This window comes from Oreochromis aureus, linkage group 3 (assembly GCF_013358895.1).
Source record: "Oreochromis aureus strain Israel breed Guangdong linkage group 3, ZZ_aureus, whole genome shotgun sequence".
Taxonomy (NCBI): Eukaryota; Metazoa; Chordata; class Actinopteri; order Cichliformes; family Cichlidae; genus Oreochromis; species Oreochromis aureus.
In genome coordinates this window covers 84,076,419-84,104,288 of record NC_052944.1, presented here as the reverse complement: position 1 = coordinate 84,104,288, position 27,870 = coordinate 84,076,419, and the positions used below count along the sequence as shown (strand labels likewise).

The 27,870-nt window shown below is 40.1% G+C and overlaps 1 protein-coding gene and 1 long non-coding RNA gene across 2 annotated transcripts in view; both read left to right on the top strand.

Annotated features, from left to right (window-relative positions):
* Nucleotides 1-27,870, top strand: part of LOC116335110 (neural cell adhesion molecule 2-like) — a 660,945-nt gene that overhangs the window by 318,807 nt on the left and 314,268 nt on the right. The gene's annotated exons all lie outside the window — the stretch shown is intronic.
* On the top strand, nt 740-3,229 carry LOC120438364. The gene is made up of 4 exons (XR_005611842.1): nt 740-801; nt 905-1,000; nt 1,492-1,802; nt 2,421-3,229. It is a non-coding gene; the product is annotated as an uncharacterized LOC120438364 (long non-coding RNA).

Sequence of the window (27,870 nt, the reverse complement as noted above, 5' to 3'; positions counted from 1 at the left end):
CCACACTCTGGGAGCATAGGAGAGGTCGTACCTTGTCTTATTGTTTTATGGTAGGATAAACGTATCTATGTCTGTTTTAGTCTAAGTGCCTTTTGTCTAGATGAACTGCTGGACTTACAGGCCAGCAGGTTTAGGGAAGTCTTTATGGGGTCATGCCTTGACCCCACACACACACACACACAGGGTATTCTTTGTTCACATGCATACCTATGTAAGATGTCATATGTTAATGAACCTATGCATATTCATGTAACCACAATAAAAGAGCAGTGTTACGGGAGAGCGGACGAGAGCAACTGGGGTCAAGCGAAGGAATGGCGTTTGTTCAGTTCTCTCCCGTGCACGTGAAACATAAAGAACTTTGCAAGTTCTCTCAGTTAGAAATCATGGCGTAGATGCATTCCCACTGTGATAGACGGCATTTAAGAAACAATTCAGGAAATCACATGTATGATTTTTAAAGAATGTATTTGTGTAGCACTGCTGCAATACAAATATAGCAGCAACCCTGGCTGATTAGGTCCCACACCCGCTTTCACACCTTGGCTCATGTGATTAGAGGATCATCAGGGGGTCCTTTGTCCCTCTTTGGGGGGAAACTCCCACTGGGTTTAAATCTGGGACTCTCGGCCATTTGACCTTAGAACTGAAGAAGCTTCTCGGATGAGAGGTGAAACGTCTTCAAGCAACTCAAAGAAGTCCAGATGCTTTTCTTTGCAAATTCCTTTGACTACGATGACCTGGATGACCAGGTGTTACTGGTTCTGCTGGTGAGACGATGTGTTCACAGGAAACTTGAAGGTTTGTACATATTCGTTTTTATTCATTGTGGTATTTTGTTTCCATTCTGTGGTCATAATTTAGATTCTTAAATCATAAACGTGTTTACTTTAACTCACTTCAGCAGATGGAGAAGATGACATCATCAGTAGCATCACATACAGTGTTGTGAAAGCATCAAATCATCAACAACCTCCAGTCAAAGAAACCAGAGAGAGAGGTTTGTGTGTTCACCCAGGTGTCGTCCCCCACCTGAACCAATGACTTGGTGGTGTTTCAGCGTACGATAGCAAAGCCCTCTTTTCCACATCTTCCTTATACAAGTTACCCACAATGGGTGAAACTGGGGAGCCCACGGCACACCCATGTTCCTGCCTGTAGACCCTTGTATGTGAAACAGGTGGAATTCAGACACAGTTTCAAAAGCAAGCACACCTGGTCCAACAGCCTTGTGCTGTTCTAACTGCTTCAGACAGTCTGTCACCCTCGTCCTGTGACCACTTCCTGGGTCTCTTTCAGTCTTCAAATATAAAGTTTTTACAGCTTGTAGATTTTAAGTTCTGCTCCAATCATTTGGGTAAAGATAATAAATACACAGGTCAAAGGTCAGAGTCACAGGAACTAGGAAACAGTTCAGTTTTTTCAGTCTAAAATGTTTCAGTTTCTTTGCTTGATCAGTTCACACTTCTCTCTCTCTGTGAATGACTTCAGTGCTTCGTCCTTGACCTCCTGAAGGTAAAGGGCTCTAAGAGCCAATCAGCAGCTCTGAAACAGGAAATATGTTACTGAGCTATAAATGTCAGAGCTCAGACGAGGCCCACACATGTGTGTTATCTGGTGTTGGTGATCTGGTGACCGGGTGGATCTGCAGGACAGACAGATGAAGGATGGAAACGTGTCTTTGGTTCTGAAGAATGTGACGATTAATGACACTGGAAGATACGAGTGTCATGTCCAGACGAAAGAAACTCACTCATGGGACCTCATCACCATCACCAACCTGACTGTTGTTGATCCTCCAGGTGAGTGAGTAGAGTTGAGTGTGTGTGTGATCAGAGGTGAAGCTGCTTCCTGGTTGTTGATGTTTGTTTGTTGTATGGATGAGCTGGTGGATGTCAGAGGTAGACAGATGTTTCTCCAGCTGTTGTCTTTGTGGTAAAGTGAAACAGATTACAGAGTCAGATTAATGTCTGAGCTATTTTAGGGCTCTGCTCAGAGCTTTCTGTGTCAGACACTCTCTTTTTACCTGGTTAAATCACCATGGTAACTAATGTTAAAAACATAACCTGGTCGTGTTCAGAGTTTTTGTTTAAAATCAGCTCTGAGTATTTTCATGTCCAGCATGTATTCAGTGTGACGTCGATTCTCTGCTGGGGGAAAATTTTTTATATTTGCAGCTTTTTAAACCGTATCTCACTAAAACCACTGAATGTAACATCAAACTCACACAGAGTTTTAATTTAGTGATGTGTAAAATGTGTAAATGTTTTTGTACTTGATTCTAATCTGTTGCCCAGGCTGCTGACGTTAAAGCTACTAGAGGATAAATTATAAGCTTCATCAGGATATTTATCCCCAAGAATACTTTTTAAATCCAATTAATTTCATTTGATCAGCTGACACCTGTTTCTCACCTGCAGGTCCGACAGGAGGACGCACAGTGGAAGGAGGGAAGACGGATAAAATAAAGGAAGACAGAGGGAAGGAGGATGAACATGTTGGAGTGGCAGTTTCTGCTGTGTTTCTTTGTGCTGCTGTGCTTCTTGTTGTCGGTGTTGTTAGGTTTTGGATAAAAAGACGACTTCAATCTAAGACTTACGATGATCCAGAGATCACACAGCCTCTTACCTCTTCGCAGGAGGACAGTTACACAGATGACCTGAAGATAAGTTAACGTCCAGGTTAATTTCATTGAAATTAACTTTAAATTAAGGAGGGTTTTTTGTGTTGGTTTAAAATATCAACCTCATGTGGCCTTTTCTTCTTTAACTGCAGCACAATGTGAAAAAAACAAGTTTGTATAACAAGCTTGTTTTAGGTGCTATTATTTAGTTTTATATATTTGTATTTTTTATTTTTGTTACTTCAAAGTAAATCCAGCTTATCAACTTTACTGCTCACAGAGGGATGCGAGCGCTGTATGAAACTAAAAATTCATGTAGCTGAACTGTAGATATTTCTCTCTGACTCTGAACTATGAACCTCGCCAGCTTCTTCTATTCAACAAGTTCCTTAATGTGTCTTCATGTATATGTCTCATCTTTACATTTATACCTTTGTAATGTTGTTTTTTATTATCAGTGTTTTTGTAACGTACAGAGGTGAAAGGTTGAAAGGTTTTCTTTAAGTTCTTGCAGTTATGAAATTATGATCTTCGTGTGTTTTGTGAACAGACTTATGATTGGCTGTTTCATGTGATGAACCAGAAATAAATGAAACAAACAGAGCGTCCCAGTTTCATGGTGATGTTGTTCATCTGCTGCAGATTTCAGGCCTGACACTTCTTCTTTTGACCTCCACATGCACATCATGCTGCATTATACCAACACGCAAGTTGTTAGTTTGAGGATCACCTTGTAGCAAAAAAGCTATTTTATAACTGTACAGAATGGTGTACATCAGTTTAATGCTGGATTGTGTTACTGCACTAATCCTCAATCAGAAGGCCGTACATGCAAGAGAATGTTTGTTTTATATGCAATGTGACGGTGAATGAGGAGCAGACATCACTTCAAGGTGCTTTATATTGTAAGGTAGACTCTACAATAATACATAATGTGGTTTGTGAAAAAGAAACATAACTGACCTAAAACACTCACATAACAATCTTCTTATGGAGTTTCATCACCCTGATTTTGTAAGCAAGCAACAACAAAAAAATGCATGGTGCATTAAGGATTCTGAACAATTCCTAAATGCACCACAAGATGGCAGTCCAACACAAACTAACAGTTCACAATGTAACGCCTCTGTTTACCACAGGTACAAGAAGTTCAAACGTGGAAATGAACAACTAAACCAGATGTGTCGAACTCTAGGCTTCTAGAGCCGGTGTCCTGCAGGTTTTAGAGCTCACCCTGGGTCAACACACCAGAATTAAATGATTAGTTCATTACCAGGCCTCTGGAGAACTCAAAGACATGTTGAGGAGCTAGTTTAGCCATTTAAATCAGCTGTGATGGATCAAGGACACATCTAAAACCTGCAGGACACCTGAGGCCTGGCGTTACCCACCCCTGGTGAACAAGTGCAGACACTACCAAGCCGACTACTGAGCCACGGTTACATTTTGAGAAGAAGAAAAAAATTAAAAGGATCGATTACTTTAATGTGTCTGATTGCGTCCTGCTGTACCACTAATCATATTGATATCTTAAGCTGTAACCAGTGATATCCTTGCATCCATTTTGTTGTAGTTTTTGATACACAAACTTACATCAGTTTGTTCTGAACAAAGTTTGCATCTGTTCAAAGTTTGGATGCTGATGATAATGTATAATATATATAATTCACATATACTTCTCTGTTGCCAAATCCACTTGACAAGAATTATTACTACTGTACAAACATAACTGAGCTTGACAGTCATGACGCATTCACAGCACTAACAGGCACACACCTCCCTCTAGTGGTCATATTAAGTTCAAACAGAAAAAGTGTTCGACACCTATAACACAGTGCTGGGATCCCTTCCAGGCCATTCAACCCCCCACACTCACACCTTGACCCATGTGACCTCCGTAACTCAGTTGACAGCAGGGTGGGTCAGCCACTCTCAGGACCACTACCAACATCACAACCTCACTAGGAGTTAAATACCTGAGACTCTCCATCAGCTTTCAGAACTGATGAGGTGAAGCATCCTTGTGACCATAATCAGAGGTCCAGTTGTCTTCAACTCAAGCTCTTAAAAGTACCATGACCTGGATGATGGAGCATGAGGGAGTGCATGCATGGTTAGATATTAATGCTAACAGCTAACACTGTCGCTTTTCCCGTGTCCCGTGTTTCATGTCTAGTCACCTTGTCTCTGTGTTAAGCTTGTGTGTCTTACGTCTGAGTTTCGGGAGGTGTGTTTCCTCTTTTATTTTGATAGTTCTTATCCTGTGTGCAGTGTATCTAGTCTTGCTTCCCCTTGTCTCGTAAGGTCGGATTAGTCCCAGCTGTGTTCCCTCCTGTTTCCTGTCTCCTATTCCCCCTGTGTATATATGGTGTGTGTTTCCCTCAGTTTCCCTGAGAAACTGAAGGAAACACTTGGATTGTTTGCGTGTTTTACTGTGTTTCTTGTGTTTCATATTTAGCTTTCCCCAGTCTGGTTTTTGTTCATAGTATTTTTACAGCCAGAAATAAAGGCTCGCTTTTGCTATCTTCCACCCTTGTCTCCGTGTGCCTGCATTTGGGTGGACAATCACCTCACTCCATGCTATCTGCTTTGCCAGATGTGACAAACACACTGTTAATTCTTACATAAAGTCAAGTATAATCAACATTTTTGTGTTATTTAGTTATTAAACAGTGAACATGACAAACTGAACCAGTATATGTTAATAATTAAAGCAGATCACATTGAAATCGACATGCTAGCTGCTAGCATGTGGATGCTAGCCTCCATGTAAAATACAAAGACAGTTAATGAGCTGCTTCAACAGCTCACAGAAAGTTGTAGTTCTTGTATGTTATAATGTTATAATATCATAAATAGATCTTATTGTTTACAACACTCACATCCTCCATCTTTCTCTCGTTGCTCACATGTGCCACTCAGCCTCCACAATCTCTGATCAAGCTCCACTCGCCTGGGTAACTTTATATCATTTTGTAGGCTACTGGGTAGATTTACTAAGCAGAACAAATTGTTATTCAGGGTGATCTACTAACAATTCACTATGATTAAAAATAATTATAATTTATATAGAAAGATCCAGCCAGTTCAGTTGAGTTATTACTGGCACTGATTTAGGGCTTTTGGTGTGAGTTAAGGTTTTAAACGAGGCAATTTAAATCAATGAGAGGAGGCTGAAAGAGAATCAATATGTTCATGATATCAGGGTTAGTTCTCTTCACAGAAATCACTGGGCACTGTATGACGTCCTGAGGACTGAGACTAAAGTGGAGCTCAGGATTTCTCCAAAGGATAACTGCATTATTACACATTTAATCCACCTTAGGTGGATTAAATGTGTGTGGAACAGCTGACCAGACTATTAGTCAATCTCATTTTGCGTGACTCATTTAAATATCCTGCTCAAAGTGAAACTCTTACAAATACATATGCAATAAAGCCGAATGGAAAAACACTGCTGTCCATGGCTTTCATTCACAAAGTGACTCTGAGCTTCTTTAATAAATCCAGTGGCTTTTTAATGTTAATGCTTTGCACTGTCAGTAACTCTGGCCCTAAATGTTTTCTAGTTTTGTGAATGTGACGTGCAGTTAGTGTGAAGCAGGTTTAATTTCTGAAAACTTCATGTGAATTCATGACAAGCTGTCAGACTTTATGTGACATGATATAAAGAAGAAACAACCTAAAGCAGAAACAGGAAACATCCTCCATTACTGTTTTATATCTGGTGTGCTCTCCCTCAAACCATGGACACTATCCTGAAGTCCTGTTTGTCTCATATGTTATGTCATATTATCAGGACATAACTGATAATATAATTAATAATTAATCCATCAATCAGTTTTGCTGCAGTATTTGGGGCCGGGTCATGGGGGCAGCAGCCTAAGCAGAGACACCCAGACCTCCCTCTCCTTGGCCACCTCTTCCAGTGTATCCGGGAGAACACCAAGGCATTTGCAAATATAATCTCTCCAGCGTGTCGATTAGTGTGTTTGCAATAATATAATTTCACAGGTGGAGGTATGTGCAGGGACTGCAGGTAGTTTAGCAAGTAACGTGATTTGTACCCCTACTCCTGTGTGCTGGGAGGGCCTCTGAGTCGAAAACACACCTGGAGTGTTTGCAGAGTATTTGGTTTTATTCAAAACCAAATACATCAGTCAAACAAATTCCCATTTCTGACTTCAGGGATTTGTTTGTCTGTGAATGGATGTACAGGCTGGTCTGATCTGTATTCTTTTGATACAGAGGTCAGTTTGCCCACAATTTCTTTAATTTTATCTTTTGACTTTTCATTTTTGAGTGATTTACTTTTGTAAAATGTTTTGCTCACCTGAAATGAAACATAAATAAGTTCCTGCTGACCTCACACTGTTTTTATCTGTGGATAATTTTTCCATCCTGATGGTCAGAAGAGTGTTTGAGGGTTTCAGATCCTTCAGAACAACAGTAAGTTTTTAAAATGACGTCTTTCAGTTTCTTAGATAATCTGACAGGTTGACTGAAGTCTGTGAGCTTCAGTGGATTAACACATTGTTAATGTTAATCCATGAGAGCCAGTGTTAACTCTTCACTTTACTGGTTACAGATGAAGGTCATGTGGAGTTAGTGTGAAGCATTTGATTTACTGTTGGCTGGTTTCATCTGTGAAAACACATCTTATGAAACTAATTCAGTGTGTGTGTGTGTGTGTGTGGGGGGGGGGGTTATCATCTGAAGAAACAAAAGCTGTCAGACTTTATCTCTATATTTTTTAAACTAACTGTTTGATGCTGTTTGTTCTGCTGCTTCTTTATTCCTCAAAAAAGTTCTATAGAACAGCTTTTATGGAGGTAAATGCTGCTTCCTTCATAGTACAATATGCATTTTTATACAGAAAAAAATATATAAAATATATAACATCTAAATGACATCCATTTAGATGTTATATATTTTATATATTGTATATAATTTTTTCACCTTTTTTTAACGATGCACTTTATCGTCCAACTACAGTCCAACGTAACACATCACAACGTCACGTGGCTCAATTTCTTTCAGGTCGGCCATTTTGAGATCGAGCAAACGGGTGACAGAAAATTTTTTGATCTTTATTTAAACCTTAAATGTAATCTTCTGTGTTCAGGTTTAAACTCAGGTTCAGTTATTGAGTGAAAACACCAACAGACTCAGACATTTAGAACAAACTAAGAGTCAGATCAGCAGAAACAGAGAACACGGACATGTCTGCTGTAACTGCGTCACTCTGCTCCACGCTGATGTTTGTCCTGTTCGTCTCTGCAGGTGAGATTTAACTGTTAGAAACTAAACTGTTTATCTGTGAGATAACAAGGAATGAAGAGAATCAGCCTGGGTTACGCGTTAATGATATTTCTCCAAGAATTATTTTCATATTATTTGGTTTGTGTCGGTCGGTGTGATGATGCTAAAGTCAGTTAGCAGCTTTAAGCTGAAATAATTTATATGGAATCAGGTTTCTGGCAGAAATAGCACACATGATATAACATCATTGCGACCTGTAAGAAAGAAAAAGAGAGGACAAAGACACATTGTGAAATAGAGCCAGAGACCAAAGATGACTAATTATTAAATATTGAGGTGACCATGTCTGCATTTATTTCACTCACCATGTGATCCTATCTGTCTGTCCAATCTGTATGAAGCTTTAAACAGTGAAATGAAACCAATAATCTACAACCTGCTGTGAATGGTTACACTGATCAAGCATCACTGTCAGTGTGTTTAAAGATGGATGACCTCAGGTGGTAGAGCAGGTCTCTTACTAATTGCAGGGTTGATGGTTTGATTCCAGTCTGTGTGCCAAATATCCTTGGGCAAGATACTAACACCAGGTTGCACTCAGATACATCCAGCAGACTACGAATGTTTGTTAGATAGAAATCAATGACACAGAAAAAAGTGCTTGGGTAAATGAAGCAAGTTGTATGAAGCATGTTTGAGTAGGAAAGCACTACAGGGAGTGCAGAATTATTAGGCAAGTTGTATTTTTGAGGAATAATTTTATTATTGAACAACAACCATGTTCTCAATGAACCCAAAAAACTCATTAATATCAAAGCTGAATGTTTGTGGAAGTAGTTTTTAGTTTGTTTTTAGTTTTAGCTATTTTAGGGGATATCTGTGTGTGCAGGTGACTATTACTGTGCATAATTATTAGGCAACTTAACAAAAACAAATATATACCCATTTCAATTATTTATTTTTACCAGTGAAACCAATATAACATCTCCACATTCACAAATATACATTTCTGACATTCAATAACAAAACAAAAACAAATCAGCGACCAATATAGCCACCTTTCTTTGCAAGGACACTCAAAAGCCTGCCATCCATGGATTCTGTCAGTGTTTTGATCTGTTCACCATCAACATTGCGTGCAGCAGCAACCACAGCCTCCCAGACACTGTTCAGAGAGGTGTACTGTTTTCCCTCCTTGTAAATCTCACATTTGATGATGGACCACAGGTTCTCAATGGGGTTCAGATCAGGTGAACAAGGAGGCCATGTCATTAGTTTTTCTTCTTTTATACCCTTTCTTGCCAGCCACGCTGTGGAGTACTTGGACGCGTGTGATGGAGCATTGTCCTGCATGAAAATCATGTTTTTCTTGAAGGATGCAGACTTCTTCCTGTACCACTGCTTGAAGAAGGTGTCTTCCAGAAACTGGCAGTAGGACTGGGAGTTGAGCTTGACTCCATCCTCAACCCGAAAAAGGCCCCACAAGCTCATCTTTGATGATACCAGCCCAAACCAGTACTCCACCTCCACCTTGCTGGCGTCTGAGTCGGACTGGAGCTCTCTGCCCTTTACCAATCCAGCCACGGGCCCATCCATCTGGCCCATCAAGACTCACTCTCATTTCATCAGTCCATAAAACCTTAGAAAAATCAGTCTTGAGATATTTCTTGGCCCAGTCTTGACGTTTCAGCTTGTGTGTCTTGTTCAGTGGTGGTCGTCTTTCAGCCTTTCTTACCTTGGCCATGTCTCTGAGTATTGCACACCTTGTGCTTTTGGGCACTCCAGTGATGTTGCAGCTCTGAAATATGGCCAAACTGGTGGCGAGTGGCATCTTGGCAGCTGCACGCTTGACTTTTCTCAGTTCATGGGCAGTTATTTTGCGCCTTGGTTTTTCCACACGCTTCTTGCGACCCTGTTGACTATTTTGAATGAAACGCTTGATTGTTCGATGATCACGCTTCAGAAGCTTTGCAATTTTAAGACTGCTGCATCCCTCTGCAAGATATCTCACTATTTTTGACTTTTCTGAGCCTGTCAAGTCCTTCTTTTGACCCATTTTGCCAAAGGAAAGGAAGTTGCCTAATAATTATGCACACCTGATATAGGGTGTTGATGTCATTAGACCACACCCCTTCTCATTACAGAGATGCACATCACCTAATATGCTTAATTGGTAGTAGGCTTTCGAGCCTATACAGCTTGGAGTAAGACAACATGCATGAAGAGGATGATGTGGACAAAATACTCATTTGCCTAATAATTCTGCACTCCCTGTAGAACTGAGCCTCAAACAACCAGAGCCTGAAAATAAAAAGCTTCTTTGGTGGAATTATGCTCACATTTAAAATTTATGTCAGTTACTTTATTTTCTGAGGGGTTTTTTTTGTTGTTCTTAAATTAGTTTTCAGAGCTATAAAGAGTTGAGTGCAGGGGTGTCAAACATAAGGCCCGGGGCCCAGAATCAGGCTGGCAAAGAGTCAAAATCGGCTCAATTGAAGTTTTTGGAGAATGTGAAGGAGGAACTTCTCCTCACAGCCCTGAGCTCTCAGAGACAAAGCTGCGACTGTTTATCTGCACGTCTCAAACACTCCTCCATTTGTCTGCAGGCTGAGTGATCTGACTGATCTCAGCCTCCATTTTCTACAGGGAGACGCTCAGAGAGGCTTTGGGGGTGTCCAAATTCATAGGCTGCATCCTCCTGAGGACCCAGCCTTCGTGGGCTACATGGGCCGGGTCCTCCGAAGGCCGGGTAGGCCTGAAGTAAACGGCTGTGAAATTGGACGGGCTAGCCTTCAGATTTGTGCCACTGCTGTCTCAGTGGAGTTTAATAAACTCATACGTCTGCTCCTTGCTATCTAAAATATAACAGGATATTGGTGTAAATTCTCAACCATCTCACACTTCTGTTTAATCAGTTTTCTGTTTGACTTTTATTCAGCTGTGTGAGAACTATAATTTTAATCTCAGCCAAACTGATTTAATCACAAACAAATAAAACACTGAAAAAAGCCAAACAATAACATTTTTAAGTTATCTAAGAGACTTATATATCATGTTTAACCTGAGTAGCGAAATAAACCGAGCAGATATTTGAAGTTTACACAGCTACATTCTCCCATGAAAATATGTTAAAAGTTTACTTTGTGACCCAGAAAGATTAATAAGAGTAATATTAAAAATACAAATGTGGCTTCAGGAGGATGCAGCCAGTGAATTTGGAAACTCCCTTTCACTCTCATTTCACAGGAACAGCTTTGCTTCTGTTTTATCTGCAGGTGCTGCACAGAACACATCCTGTTCAGTCTGTTTGTGTAACTGACTCCAGCTCAGACTAAAGGCTGGATCAGCTGGTTCAACAGCTCAGCAGTTTGTATATTTTTCAGCCGGTTCAACCATTCAACAGTTCCTGAGCAAAGAATGAGCCGATGATCAGCTCCAGCGAGATCAGAGACGGTCTGAAGTTACCTGTGATTGCTGTGACAATCAGAAGACACTTTTGTGAGGCTAATCTATAGACAAGAAGCCAAAGAATACAACTTGCCAAAGAACATATGGACTGGCCTTAAGAGAAATAGAGAAACATTTTGTGGACTGATGAAAGTAAGATTGTTGTTTTTTGGGTCCAAAGGCTGCAGACCCCAAACACTGAATTCAAGCTACAGTCTCTGAAAACTGTGAAACATGGCAGAGCAAGCATCATGATGGGGTCTGTTTCTATTACTATGGTATTGGGCCCACTTATCTCATATCAGGGATCAATTTGCTTATATCAAACTACTTGAAGAGGTCACGCTGCCTTATGCTGAACAGGAAGTGCCCATGAAATGAGTGTTTAAACAAGACAACGACCCCAAACACACCAGTAAGTGAGCAGCATCTTGGTTCCAGACCAACAAAATTAGGGTCATGGAGTGGCCAGCGCATTCAGTTTATTGAGTAAATATTTGAGTTTTTGATTACTGTTTTCTTCATAAATGGAGACAGACAGACAGACAGATAGATAGATAGACAGATAGACAGATAGATAGATAGATAGATTTCACTCATTATCATTGTCTTTGTCTTTAAAAACCAAACTTTTATTTCCAGAGACATAAAAAAAACAAAGTTAAACAAACAGGGAACAGCTGAGCAAAACACCACAAACACAAAAACAAGCTGTTTAAAGGAGGTCACAGAGACAAGAGTACAGAAGTGGAGCAGGGTGGAGCAGTTCAGTGATGTAGGGGGAGGCTTCACACTGTCAGGCCATAAAAAACTGAACCTCTAACAGTGGAGAGATGTTTGGAGTTAAAGCTGTGTCAGGCCAGAGAACAGAGCATTAGTTCATCACACTGACCTCACTGCTGTAATGATTAAGTCAGAAATCCAGAATCCACTTCAGGACATGTGTGACATCTGTTTTCATGTCACCCATAAAGGGTTCAGCCATGAATTGGGTCTCAAGCCATATGAGACCCAATTCTGTCTCATTAAAGATGCACAAACATGAGTGTGTACATCATGTTTGTGAGTTTGTATGAAAATGTTTTCACAGTGTCAAATTTCCCTAAAATCACAATGTTCCTTAATTTTAGCCAAACTAATGGATCTAAGGATCCATCTGAACAGATACGAGTCAAACTTGTCCCAAAACACCGTCAGAGTACAAAAGATTGTATCATCTGTACAACTGTATAAAATATTTAAATACATTCATTGTCGTTTATTTTGGGTCAGTTTAGGAAAAGTCACCAAGTTTCAGCCCAATCTGAGTCTATAACAGTTTGTAAACTCTGTCAAATTTGATAAGATGGATTTACAAACTAAGGAGAAGAAAGTACAAGCTGTCTTCCAGTGGGCTGGACTTAAGGAGGAAAAAGTCACATGAAGCATCATCAGTTTCTTTCTGTCCTGTGCATGTGCATCTCTGTAATGAGAAGGGGTGTGGTCTAATGACATCAACACCCTATATCAGGTGTGCATAATTATTAGGCAACTTCCTTTCCTTTGGCAAAATGGGTCAAAAGAAGGACTTGACAGGCTCAGAAAAGTCAAAAATAGTGAGATATCTTGCAGAGGGATGCAGCAGTCTTAAAATTGCAAAGCTTCTGAAGCGTGATCATCGAACAATCAAGCGTTTCATTCAAAATAGTCAACAGGGTCGCAAGAAGCGTGTGGAAAAACCAAGGCGCAAAATAACTGCCCATGAACTGAGAAAAGTCAAGCGTGCAGCTGCCAAGATGCCACTTGCCACCAGTTTGGCCATATTTCAGAGCTGCAACATCACTGGAGTGCCCAAAAGCACAAGGTGTGCAATACTCAGAGACATGGCCAAGGTAAGAAAGGCTGAAAGACGACCACCACTGAACAAGACACACAAGCTGAAACGTCAAGACTGGGCCAAGAAATATCTCAAGACTGATTTTTCTAAGGTTTTATGGACTGATGAAATGAGAGTGAGTCTTGATGGGCCAGATGGATGGGCCCGTGGCTGGATTGGTAAAGGGCAGAGAGCTCCAGTCCCACTCAGACGCCAGCAAGGTGGAGGTGGAGTACTGGTTTGGGCTGGTATCATCAAAGATGAGCTTGTGGGGCCTTTTCGGGTTGAGGATGGAGTCAAGCTCAACTCCCAGTCCTACTGCCAGTTTCTGGAAGACACCTTCTTCAAGCAGTGGTACAGGAAGAAGTCTGCATCCTTCAAGAAAAACATGATTTTCATGCAGGACAATGCTCCATCACACGCGTCCAAGTACTCCACAGCGTGGCTGGCAAGAAAGGGTATAAAAGAAGAAAAACTAATGACATGGCCTCCTTGTTCACCTGATCTGAGCCCCATTGAGAACCTGTGGTCCATCATCAAATGTGAGATTTACAAGGAGGGAAAACAGTACACCTCTCTGAACAGTGTCTGGGAGGCTGTGGTTGCTGCTGCACGCAATGTTGATGGTGAACAGATCAAAACACTGACAGAATCCATGGATGGCAGGCTTTTGAGTGTCCTTGCAAAGAAAGGTGGCTATATTGGTCGCTGATTTGTTTTTGTTTTGTTTTTGAATGTCAGAAATGTATATTTGTGAATGTGGAGATGTTATATTGGTTTCACTGGTAAAAATAAATAATTGAAATGGGTATATATTTGTTTTTGTTAAGTTGCCTAATAATTATGCACAGTAATAGTCACCTGCACACACAGATATCCCCTAAAATAGCTAAAACTAAAAACAAACTAAAAACTACTTCCAAAAACATTCAGCTTTGATATTAATGAGTTTTTTTGGTTCATTGAGAACATGGTTGTTGTTCAATAATAAAATTATTCCTCAAAAATACAACTTGCCTAATAATTCTGCACTCCCTGTATACTTAAAACACACATGCACGCACAGGCACATTTTAGACCTTCAGAATACTGTATATACTGTGGGCACAAGTTTCCATCATGGTGCTGATCCAGAATCCTTCCCTTATTATTTATTACTAGAGCTACAATAATAAAGCAATGAGGGAAAAAAAGTAATAAATATGAAATAATGTATTTATGATGATTCCATTTGTTTCACTATCCACTCTGTGCAGGGAGAAAGCTTATTACATTTTTAAACTGTAGCGATACAATAATTTTACTGCTATAAAATCAGCATTTTAAAATATAAATCTACTATAATCTGTGTCTTAATGTATGTTCTTTAAAAGACAGCGTATGTTTTTTAAATATTATAATTTTAATCATCCATAATTATGTGGACATGCATATTAGATCGTTTTAAGTAAATATAATCCCCCCAGAAAGGCAGGAAAAGCCCTGTAACTTACTTTAAAATTAAATATGTTCCCTAAAATGGTGACAGAGCTACAGACCCATGACAGCCTTACCCAGTCAGCCAGCAGCTATGACCAGCACTACTTGTGCAGTTAATAAAAGGACAGGTAATGTTTGTTGCGCTGTTACACACACAGCACGCTCATTTGTTTCAGTTCGTCAGTTGCCACAAGACAGCTTACCAACGTGTACGTGATAAGCTAATACTGCTGTGCGCTTTAGACTACAGTGTGCGCTGTACACCTACTTACTGGTTTTGTCGCATCAGTCTGTGTCTCTGAGGTAATTTGTGTTTCTCCTACAGCTCCGGACCGCAAAAAATGCGCGTGCTCTTTGTGAGCTCGTTCCCGGCTCGTAACCAGCGTGTTCTGCCATCAAGGGCGATCATTGGTTAATGGTGATCATGTGACTGATGCAAGCCAGATCCTTTTATTTAGCAAAAATGTGATTAATAGTTAAATATTATTGTTGAGGGGCACAGACAGGACTCCACACGCACACACACATTAAAAAAATAAATATTTTTTTTTTAAAGTTTCCTCAACAAAAGGGCACTTTGGGCACCCATCAGGAAAGGGGCGGGTGCTCAAGCCCCTCCAGCCCCCTCCTCTGCACGTGCCTGAGGAGGATGCATGCCGGTAAACTGAGGTCCTGTTGAGCTGATCGCTGGTGTCCTGAGGAAAATGTCAGCTCGTTCTTTATGTTACAGAAGCACAGAGACACAAGACCAGGAGGAAAGAGACGATCGTTCGGTCAAAATGAGAATCTGCAAATGCAACATGTGGAACATGGACGGTGGAATATGTGAGCTCGGTACACTCTGTCAGCTGACTGTTAGCGGAGCCAGTGAAATCTCTGAAAACATGTGAGCACTTTTGCAAACATGTTCTATGTTGACAACCTGACCAGATATGTGACAATTACGCCACGACATTCGCGGCTAAAACACTGTTAAAAGTGTAGTTGGTGACAGAAAAACGGGGTATTTTAAAACCACCACCATTGCTGCCTGTGATTTAGAATTCATTCTGGGATACCTGGCTGCCCCAAGTCCACACAAGCAATCGATTATCTAGGATCGACCTGTCTTTACTTACTTTGCACAGCAACCAATCAAATGTTAGAGAAGCTGCATGGACAGCGTTAACCCCACCCACTTAGTTTGATGGGTGAGGCTGACAGATAAAATTATTTCAAGGAGAGAGATGAAGGGGACAAAAGTGCCATAATGAATTAAATAAACTGTCAATTATTATTTAAATGTGTTATTAATTAAATATGTCAATAATTAATTAATTACATGTGTTGTAAATATTTATGTAATTATTTCCGATTTAAATTAATTATTGCCACATTTAATTAATTATTTAATGGTGTATTTAATTCATTCATTATGGCAGTCCTGGTGTTCCATAAAAGTGCAGAATCCTTCAAAGTAAAAGTATTTCAGGTTTGGATAGCTTTGCACTTCTGAGCATAAGTGGGGCGAGCCTGGGTCCAGCTGGTTGAGTGGTGTCTTGTTTTGGTCAAGATTTTGAATTGCTTGGCCTTTCAGGCCCGTGTGGAGCTCATAAAGTAGGCTGACACTAAGCACAGAGAGGCCCACAGTGGGTGCGCACACAGGATATAGATCTAGAAAGCGCCTGTCTGTCATGTCAGTTTCTATTTATAGCTTTCCGTTGAAGAGGAAGAAGTGTTTTCTGTTTGAACCACTTCCTGGTTTGTACTGAAACAACTCTTCCACATTATGTGGAAAACTGAGGGAACCCGCTGAGCTCCTCTCCACACGTCACCTCTGTGATGCTTTTATTTTATGACACGTTTTACTCATTCATTTATATTTTTGTGGTTTCCTGTTTGTAGCACTAAAAGAGCACAGGTGTTCAAGCTTGCTCCACATAAAGCTGCTCAGCAGTTTGTTTGCATCAGGTGATTCAACAGATCAGTAAACCTGTGCTGAAAATAACTTTAACAGTCACAGAAAACAAATGAAAAATCGACCATCTGGAAGCTCTTGTGGGCTGTGATGCTCATTGATTAACTTTGATGAGCCCAATAAGAGGGACACCAATGTACAGGGAGTGCAGAATTATTAGGCAAGTTGTATTTTTGAGGAATAATTGTATTATTGAACAACAACCATGTTCTCAATGAACCCAAAAAACTCATTAATATCAAAGCTGAATGTTTGTGGAAGTAGTTTTTAGTTTGTTTTTAGTTTTAGCTATTTTAGGGGATATCTGTGTGTGCAGGTGACTATTACTGTGCATAATTATTAGGCAACTTAACAAAAACAAATATATACCCATTTCAATTATTTATTTTTACCAGTGAAACCAATATAACATCTCCACATTCACAAATATACATTTCTGACATTCACAAACAAAACAAAAACAAATCAGCGACCAATATAGCCACCTTTCTTTGCAAGGACACTCAAAAGCCTGCCATCCATGGATTCTGTCAGTGTTTTGATCTGTTCACCATCAACATTGCGTGCAGCAGCAACCACAGCCTCCCAGACACTGTTCAGAGAGGTGTACTGTTTTCCCTCCTTGTAAATCTCACATTTGATGATGGACCACAGGTTCTCAATGGGGTTCAGATCAGGTGAACAAGGAGGCCATGTCATTAGTTTTCTTCTTTTATACCCTTTCTTGCCAGCCACGCTGTGGAGTACTTGGACGCGTGTGATGGAGCATTGTCCTGCATGAAAATCATGTTTTCTTGAAGGATGCAGACTTCTTCCTGTACCACTGCTTGAAGAAGGTGTCTTCCAGAAACTGGCAGTAGGACTGGGAGTTGAGCTTGACTCCATCCTCAACCCAAAAAGGCCCCACAAGCTCATCTTTGATGATACCAGCCCAAACCAGTACTCCACCTCCACACCTTGCTGGCGTCTGAGTGGGACTGGAGCTCTCTGCCCTTTACCAATCCAGCCACGGGCCCATCCATCTGGCCCATCAAGACTCACTCTCATTTCATCAGTCCATAAAACCTTAGAAAAATCAGTCTTGAGATATTTCTTGGCCCAGTCTTGACGTTTCAGCTTGTGTGTCTTGTTCAGTGATGGTCATCTTTCAGCCTTTCTTACCTTGGCCATGTCTCTGAGTATTGCACACCTTGTGCTTTTGGGCACTCCAGTGATGTTGCAGCTCTGAAATATGGCCAAACTGGTGGCAAGTGGCATCTTGGCAGCTGCACGCTTGACTTTTCTCAGTTCATGGGCAGTTATTTTGCGCCTTGGTTTTCCACACGCTTCTTGCGACCCTGTTGACTATTTTGAATGAACGCTTGATTGTTCGATGATCACGCTTCAGAAGCTTTGCAATTTTAAGACTGCTGCATCCCTCTGCAAGATATCTCACTATTTTTGACTTTTCTGAGCCTGTCAAGTCCTTCTTTTGACCCATTTTGCCAAAGGAAAGGAAGTTGCCTAATAATTATGCACACCTGATATAGGGTGTTGATGTCATTAGACCACACCCCTTCTCATTACAGAGATGCACATCACCTAATATGCTTAATTGGTAGTAGTCTTTCCAGCCTATACAGCTTGGAGTAAGACAACATGCATGAAGAGGATGATGTGGACAAAATACTCATTTGCCTAATAATTCTGCACTCCCTGTATGGATTTTTTTTTTAAATTATTACCAATGATATAACATTGTCCAGACATGGCTGGTATGGACATTAGGAGGAAACAGTAGGAGCTGTGTGAGGCCACTAAAGGCAGTGGATCCCTCAGCAGCTGGATTACAAAGAGCACAGGTAACATTAACACATGTACCAGTTGTTGGAGACGTATTCCAGTATAAAAATAATAATAAGCACAACTGGAATGTTTTGCTTCTATAACATTTTTCTGTCATCATTTTATTATAGATTAAGTTGTTAGGTGTGGATAATTAAATTATAGTTTATTGCAAAAGCAAGTTGTGCCTTGTTCTCAGATAGACAGCAAGTGGAGAGTGAAATGATGAAATGAGGGGATGTAACCAAGAAGAGAAGCAGAGTGATTCACAGGCAGAGCTGCGTTTATTTCTCACAGTTTTTTGTTGCCTTGTGGTTCCAAGCGCATTTTGTTATGTTCTTTGCATTTTGTTATTATCTCATGACACTTGTTTAATCAGCTACCATCTCTCCTATGGACTTTTTAATGTCTACAGTCTCAGATCAACACAGCCCTACCCTCCAGCACTATCAGCAGCAGGAGCAGCAGAAACCCCTCAACAGCAACATTGTACCCATCAGGTAAAACATCAGCTATGTTTGCTTTGCCTTGTCGCCACCTCACAACAGTGATATAATATGATGCGATCCCATATTAGATTCCTGAATATCCCATATTAGATTCGCAAAATTCTACAGAAACGGCTTTACTTAAAGTAGATCTAGTGACATCCTGATGGCAGCAGACTCTGGAGAGTACACACTTCAAATTAGGCAGCATATCAGCTTCTTAGACCCTTATGTAAAATCGAGCCTTAGAAACCTCGGTGTCATGTTTGACAGCTCGATGTCACTTGAGCAGTATTCCAAGCGGCTGGTCCGAAACTGTTTTTATCATTTATGTCACGGCCTGGGGGATCGGCGAGACTCTGATCGGCCTTTTCTATCTTTTCTCTCTCGCGCGCTCTCTCTCTCCTCCTCTCTGTCACCGGGGCGGAACTCATTGTGGGTTCACGCCCTCAGCCCACGTCCACGGAAAAGAACACACCTGATGCCCATCAAGATGAACGGCATTTAAGCCAGGAGGTGACTGCTGGTCTTCACTGGATCGTTGTCTGCCACGCGTCAGTGAAAGTCAAGCTACAGCTCAGATAAGTCAAGTGTCTTTGTGAATATCGTACTCATTCCTGTCTCCTTGTCTACAGACCCCCTGGATTACCTTTCCCGTGTGAACCTGTGTGAAGAAAGGGACTGCCGTCGTGTATGTGGAGAGTTGGAGAGCGAGTGATTTCCCCCTTGGATTTCCCTGGAGCCCATCCCTCACATTGTTGTATATAGCACTACCCTGCACTCTCTGTATATACACCTGGTGAACTCTGTAAATAAATCCTTGTGTTCAGCTGATTCAGGAGTCCCCGCGTTTGAGTCCCCTGCTTTGAACCTTAACAATTTAAGGAATATTTCAAAACTAATGGTGTCAAAGCCTGAACTTGAGATGATTATTCATGCTTTTTTCTTCACGTGTAGACTACTGCAATGGTCTTTTTAACAAATCAGCTTTAAATCGTCTTCAGACTGTGCAGAATGCTACAGCACGACTTTTAACAGGCACCAAGAGAAGATCTCATATTACTCCAGTTTTAGCCTCCCTTCACTGGTTGCCTGTAAATTTTAGGTTTCATTTTAAAATTTTAGTTCTAACCTTTAGGCCCTACATGGTCAAGCCCCCCAGTACATATCTGACCTGCTGAAACCGCATTCCTCTTTCCGAGCTCTAAGGTCATCAGATCAGAGACTGTTGGTGGCCCCACCCACTCGATTTAAAACTTGTGGTGATTGGGCCTTTCAGGCAGTGGGACCAAGTTTGTGGAATTCTCTCCCACTGGTTTTACGCTATACATACTCCATTGATTCTTTTAAAAAACAGCTGAAGACATTTTTATATAGACAAGCTTTTAATTAATTTGTTGTATTTTACTGTTTTACATTGTTATTTGTTGTATTTCTATTCTTTTCATCTTCTTTGTTGTAAAGCACTTTGTGATTTTTATCTGCGAAAAGCACTATATAAATAAATATTACTTACTTACACACACACACACACACACACCTCTCATGGCCATTTCTATTAGGGCTTTTTAGTGAAAGTCCTAATGTTATATTCTCTTACTGTCATTTTGGTTTAACTTTAACATGTTTATTCAGCTTTTCAGCGGTCACAAAGTAATTATAAGCGGGCCAGGTGACAAAAAACAAGCAAACATACGAGCCTTCAGTTGTTTTCCAGAGATTCTTTTGCAGATACAACAGTTCAACACAACCAACAGACTAAAGATAAAATATTACATTCTTCTTGGATCACGTATATTTAAAATACATTTAAGGTGGATCTTTTAAAAAGAGAAGGGACGACTGACCTGACTGTTGTGTTGAGACAGGTGTGAGAAATTAGTTCAGGTCTTCAACTATGATTTTGTCTCTGTGACAGTTTTTTAACAGCTGTATTTAAATGCAAACAGAAGACACTCTGAGCCAGACAGTAAAAAAAGAAGCTATATCTAATGTATGTTGCAGTGAGCTCTATTATACCAGCTGCTCGTTGCTGCTTTTCTTGTAAATTTTTCTTGATAAATTATTACTTTCCTGTTACTTCATAATGTAATGACAGCTGATAAATTTCTGCATTTCTCGAAATGTCTGATTAGAAATAAATGCAGTATCTTTACTTTTCTAATATCCTACATTTCTTTCACTCGTGGACTTGGATGAATGTTTAAAGGACACGACTTTCATGGTCTGCAGACTGTGGGGAATGTGGGGAAAATAGGACCCAAATGCTGGACTTCTGAGATGAATGTAGTGCGTTTTATTCACAGTGAGTGACAACAATCCAATAATAATTTTCCGTGCTTCCACATCCCCGCTCCCTTGTACTCCTGCCCTCCTGTGCTCCACTCTCTCTTCCTGTGGAAAGCAAGAGAGACAGCCGTTAGTACACTTCCACTGTTGCGGCAGACGCACACATACTAAAGCTGGGAAACTGACGGGTAGTCATACATACGATCCAGCGTCGAGGAGATCGCTGCTACTACACTCCTATGCAGCTCCCTGGACGAGCCTGATCAGCTGCAGGTGTGTGTAATTTTCCTCTGCAGGTGTGGCCAGGCTCTTGGCTGACACACCCTCAGATGTTGTCCTCAGATCAAAGTTTACTTTATAGCTAACAGACCTGGGCAGTGTGTGATACTGTCAGCTTGTAGCAGACCGGCTGTTTGGTCAAGCTTTGTATTTTTCAGCCCTCCATAATACAAATAGAGTGAAATCATTTCAAACAATAAACACATAAATCTTTAATAAAAACATTACACATGATGAAGAACTTCATCTTCAACTTACTGTACTGATACAGTCAACACAATATGAGTTTTCAGGACATGATTATTGAAATAAAGAGAGTTCAGTTTAATTACACCATTATGATTGTGAGAGAAGAAACAATACAACAGGTCAAAAGTACAGTTTTATATATATTATATTTTATTTTTATCAGTGGATTTACAGACACTGGGTTAACACAAAGTTTTCATTTTATTCACCCCCCCCCAAAATAATACAGTTTAATTTGATGTCCATTGATTCCATGAAAACAAGGTGAACAAACTGAAGCTCATGAAGTCACTGACAGACAGCAGAAACAGGAGAGAAAATTTTAAAACAAACCCAAATTCAGGAGGTGTTTCTCTTTAAACCTGCAGCTGATCCCTGTCTGCTGTTCACTACCTTTCATCTCTGTCTGTTCTAACATCATCTCATGATGATTCACTGACAACACTAAAGTCATCTGCAGGAGACTCAGGGTGCTGATTTAAACAGCTCTGATCAACATCAGGCTGGACCCTGATTCTGTTGTTCTTTATGATTTCTGTAGATCAAGATAAGAACAAAAGCAGGACAAGAAGCACAAAAACTGACGATCAGTCCAACTAATCCATCCTTCTTCCCTCTGTCTGGCTTTCCTCCATCTTTGTAATCTTCATCCTTCTCTTGTTCTCCCGGGCTCACTGCTACAAAACAAGTTAAGTCCATCCAGGATATCCATCCTTTATCTGACACCACTTACCCCAACACCAGCGATCTGGTTAAGAGATCCTAGGATGAAGCAACTCATGTTTTATAATCAGCTATGAGCATGTGACCATGTGACAGGTGCTGTGTGGGCAGCATCTGACCAATCAGAAGCACAGAAAGATCAGGTGATTTTTCAAACCAAGTTGAAACATCTGATAAATAAGAAGAGGTTGAACAGATGATACAGACTGAAAGTAACACAGCTGCTGCAGACAAAGCAGAGGAGTGCAAGCTGAAACATGCTGTGTGACTGTGTGTTTGCTTTAAGTGCTTTGGCCACAAAGATTATAAACTATCGGCTATGTTCATGATGTTTAGCTTATTTCAATTCAAGAAAGGAACCAGCAAAAATGAGTATCACAGCCCTGCTATTAAGACACAGGAGAATCTGTGGAATTATACCCATTATAATGTTTAAACACAATAAGAGTTCTTTTTTCTTTTTCCAGCTTTCAGCTGCAGCCCTGGTGGCACTCAGAGTAACCTGAAGACCTGAAGACTAGGCTTAAGGATTTCATTTAACATCCACAAGTACAAATAGGTGGGCTGTTTAATGATCATAAAGTATTTACCTGTCAGCTTTATTCTGCCCACACAATGCCTTTAAGAGTAAATGAAACTACCTGCTTCTTTTGTCCACAGCATTTACAGTACAACATGCTACTGATAATTATCTGATATTTACAGAGTCTGCCAGTTAAGTCAGACAGTTAAACAACCTTCGGGTTTCTAATGATTTGAACCATGAGTCATTTCTAAGGTAAAAAAGACTTTCTGCAAATAGGTTCATGACATCAGGAATAGGCACCAAATTCACCAAATTCAAAGAAAAAGAAAAATCAGAATAGGAACGATTAGGCCTTAGCAAAGAAAATACTGAGGAAGTGAGCTACAGCTTTAAGAGTGAGCCAGCTGTTATTTAGGAGTTAATGTGCAGATATTAACACAGCAGCTGGAGGTGTTCATTAGAGGTACAGAGTGATGAGTTCACTTCAGTCTGACTGAGACACTCATCAATCTGAACCAGCTGAATCAAAGATCAGCAGTGTGTTCACACATCAGGCTTAGTTTGTACTTTAGAGTCACAGAAGAAGAACAAATCTGTTCTCTGTGATAAACAGTCAGGGAGCTGAAGCTGAACTTCAAACAGCAACATGCACTCGTCTGTTTCTAATTACAGGCACGGGCTCATTAGGAGCCATGGAAAGTCAGTGCTGTCAGTTTATTATCTTCCATTGAGTCTAATCATCGTGTGTTCCACAGAGAGGACTTTGTTCAATGAATAACTAATAGAAAGTTCCCTTCATGAATGTTTTCATGTTAGGAAATGTGTCGTTAGGGTGAAAACATTATTCATCTTTAAACCTTTAGTGCTGAAACATCTCTCTCTCTCAGACCTACATGAACACCATCACTCAACTTTATTCACTTCTAATGGAAAGAACCCAGGCAGAGAAAAACAGACCACGAAAACAGAAACAGTGATTTTCATTTTATTTTTTGATTTACAGGATTGGAATCAATTAAAAGAAGGGCACACTAATATTAGCATATGTTGCAAACAACGAATACAGTTATGTTTGATTTAACTGACTAGCTCCAAGTTATCTGGATAAACACAACACCACATGCCCACTGAACTTGCTAGCCGCTCCTTCCTTGCCAGACTGCTGTTACAATATGTGTATATATATGTATATATATATATATATATATATATATGTATATTATTCAATTCAATTTAATTCAATTCAATTCAATAAAACTTTATTGATCCTGAAGGTTGACCCCGAAGGAAATTGGGTTAAGGCTCCCAGCCGTGCCACAACATGAGGAAAGATAAGGAGAAAAAAATAACTCCCCACAGACTGAGCTCCAACAGGGAGATCAGTTTGAGAACAGAAAAAAAAACACCTCTGCACATAGCACATGAAAAAACTCTTAATACACCAAAGAAACACATGACAAGCAACAGGGATGGGTAAAGGGTGAGAGACAGCCAGTGTAGACAGTACATCCGGGCCTGCAGCCTATGCGCTGGTCTCCTTGATCCACCGTCAGCATCGGAGGGGAATAAGCATTGAAGGCGTTTGGAGGGGGGAGGGGGGGATGAGTGTACATCTGCATGTGTATATATGTGTGTGTGTCCGTCCAGAGTTCAGCTGAGACAGTGTCCTTCGCCCTGCCAGGCTAAGTAAACAGTCTGCCAGCCAACCCAGGTGGCCTTGCATAGAATGGGAAGAACAGTCTAAACACAGTCGTTATCAGGGTGTTGTTGTTCAGCTCCAGCCTTGAGACCGCAGCTGGTGCCAAAGGGGTATCCGCATGAAGTGATGGTGGTTTTAACTTTAGTGCGAACAACTCATATGAATTTCAAAGCTGTTCTAACAGTCCAACACTGATCTCTCAATTTCCCGTTGGAGAGCCGTGAGCTTCTCCATGATGTTATCAACCTTACGCTCCGTGATGTTGTCATTCTTGTGCTCAAAGAGCCGATTCTGAGAACTCACGACCGCAGTGCGCTTCTTCAAGATGTGAACCAATTTGCACTCAGAGGTCTTATTCTGAGTATTCACGGCAGCCGTAAGCTTCTCCAAGATCTTATCTGTGCTGCACTCAATGAGCCCATTTTGAGAAACTCACGCCTCGTCCCATCGTTTCAACACACACTTTATCACATCAATACCATGAAAATGCTGTCTTTCCTCAGGTGAGGATGACCAGGTAGTTGTAAAAATTTGGATTCATGACTGATGCTCATCAGAAAAAAAAACACTTAAGATAGATTTCTCCCTGTGCAGAGATTAGAGGGATCCTCCAGGAATGCTGATTCCAATTTCAAGAGCATTCTTATTCCCAATGTGTAATATACCAACAATTTGTCCGTTTCATATCTGCTGATTAGGTTAAGTCCCAAATTAGAGATCAGCGGGTATGAAATCACTGCCTACTGACCAATAAGTTTCCAGCATTCCTGGAGGATTCCTCTGACCTGTGCACGTTTCACAAGTCTGTTTCCACAGTGAGCATCAGTAATAAATACAGACTTTTAGATGCAGCTGTATTCTTTTGGCTGCAAACAATTTTACAACAATTATGTTATTTCATGAACATTTATATAAATCGGAACACCTGTTTGTACTTGTGGGCTTTACAACAACAGCAAGTGGACTAAGCCTACATTTGATTCTTACTTGCTCCCAGAACATAGAGCAGAACACTCAGTTATAGTTTCTCCCATGTATTAAAGACAGACTTATGACACTAATACATTTGTTAACTCACACACTTGGCATAGTCTTTTCTTCCTGCCTTCAACGTTTATTGATGTTTATTTGTTTATTTATAAGGAACCCCATTAGCTTCCACAACAGTGGTTGCTAGTCTTCCTGGGGCCCAAACCATCAAATATCATTGAATAAAATGTTACACAATGAATTGGATGCAAAATATTCACATAATTTGGCTCTTACATCCACAATAAGGTTTTACAATTCTGAAAATATAAGCATGTAAATATTAAAAAAATATATATATATATAAAAAACACTCAAACAAAATACACAATTTCCATTAAAAGTGACATTACCCTCTTACAATATTTACAAATAAATTAAAAACTGCCTAAATAGGCTTTTAGGTGATTTTTAAAATTATGAATAGAGGCCAATTCTCTAATTGCATAAGGGAACTTATTCCACTGAAAAGATGCTCTAAATATAACAGAGTTTTTCAAAAAGTTACTTTTAACTTGAGGAGTTACTAAATTGTGGTTAGTTGAGAATCGTGTAGCATGATTATGTATTTCATCTGGATACTGTAACTGAGCATAAAGAAAGTGTGGTGTGTTTACCAGTATTGCTTTCTTTAAAAATACAAGTAAGCCATAGTATAATTTAGCTTGTACAGAAAGCCAAGAAAGTTTATCGTGCATTTTATCAATATTTGTATAATATGAACACCTTAACACTAATCTGGCTGCCCTATTTTGGACTAACTGAAGTCTGTTCAGATCTGTCTTATTAGCTGCTGACCAAATGATTGAGCAGTACTCTAGATGAGATAATACTAGTGCATTAGTGACATCTTTCATAATTGAAGAAGTAATATAAAAGGAGCATTTCCTAGCTATAGCTATGCCCTGTCCCATTTTCTTAATAACAGAGTTTATGTGCTGAGACCATGAAAGGTGGTGGTTTATGGTAACACCAAGTAATTTAATCTGGGTGACCTGTTCTAATACCGATCCAGCTATGGAAAGATTTAGTTGTGGGCTGTTGACTAAGCGTACTCTACTTCCTGTTAACATGGATTTGGATTTAGACACGTTTAAAATCATGTTGTTTTTGCTTATCCAGTCAAACACGTTCAGCAAATCTAGTTGTAATACGCTTGTCAATTCAGAGTAGCTACTGGCTGAATAAAACATGGTGGAATCATCAGCATACATTACAAGATGGGATTTATCCAGGACGTACGGCAAATCATTCGTGAAGACTGAATAGAGAAGTGGACCGAGGCAGCTGCCTTGGGGTAGATCACAGTTCATTTCACAGCCCTCAGAAAAATAACCATTATAATAAACCTTTTGCCTTCTTCCAGACAAATAGCTTTCCATCCAGCACAAAGCAGCTGGTGAAAATCCATAACATTTTAGTTTATCTATCAAAAGATCATGATTTATCAAATCAAATGCAGCACTAAAGTCCAAGAATACCACCCCGGCCAAATTCCCATTATCTAAATATCTATACCAGTTATCTGTCATGTGAATGAGAGCTGAACTGGTGGAATAACCAGGTTTGTAAGCATGTTGAAACTGAGTGAGTAACTGATTTTCTGTTAGGTAATGTTGAATTTGTTCATAGACAATCCTCTCCATAATTTTACTTAGAACGGGGAGTAGACTAATAGGTCTGCTATTGACACCATTAAAAACGTCATTCTTGTTTTTAGGAATGGGAATTATTTTCGATTCTTTCCACTGCAATGGAAACAAGCTGCATGCCAAAGATCTATTAAATATGTGACATATAGGAAGGGACACAAACTTGGCTGCAACTTTGAGCAGTTTACTGTCTATGTTATCAGAGCCGGAGGATGTGTCGTCAGGAAGTGATATCAATAAGCGCTCTACCATCTCCGCATTCACTGCCTCAAACTTAAATTGGCATAGCTTATTATTATTCATGATAACATCCTGTATAAGACGACGTGATAAGGTGGGATCGCCTCTGCTCATATTAGATTTTAAATTTGTTATTTTATTACTGTAGTAATTCACAAAATAATTGGCTATGTCCTTAGCTTTACTTATAAACATACCACCCGTGTAGATGTGTGACACCACCGGAGCAAGATCTCTACCCATTATATT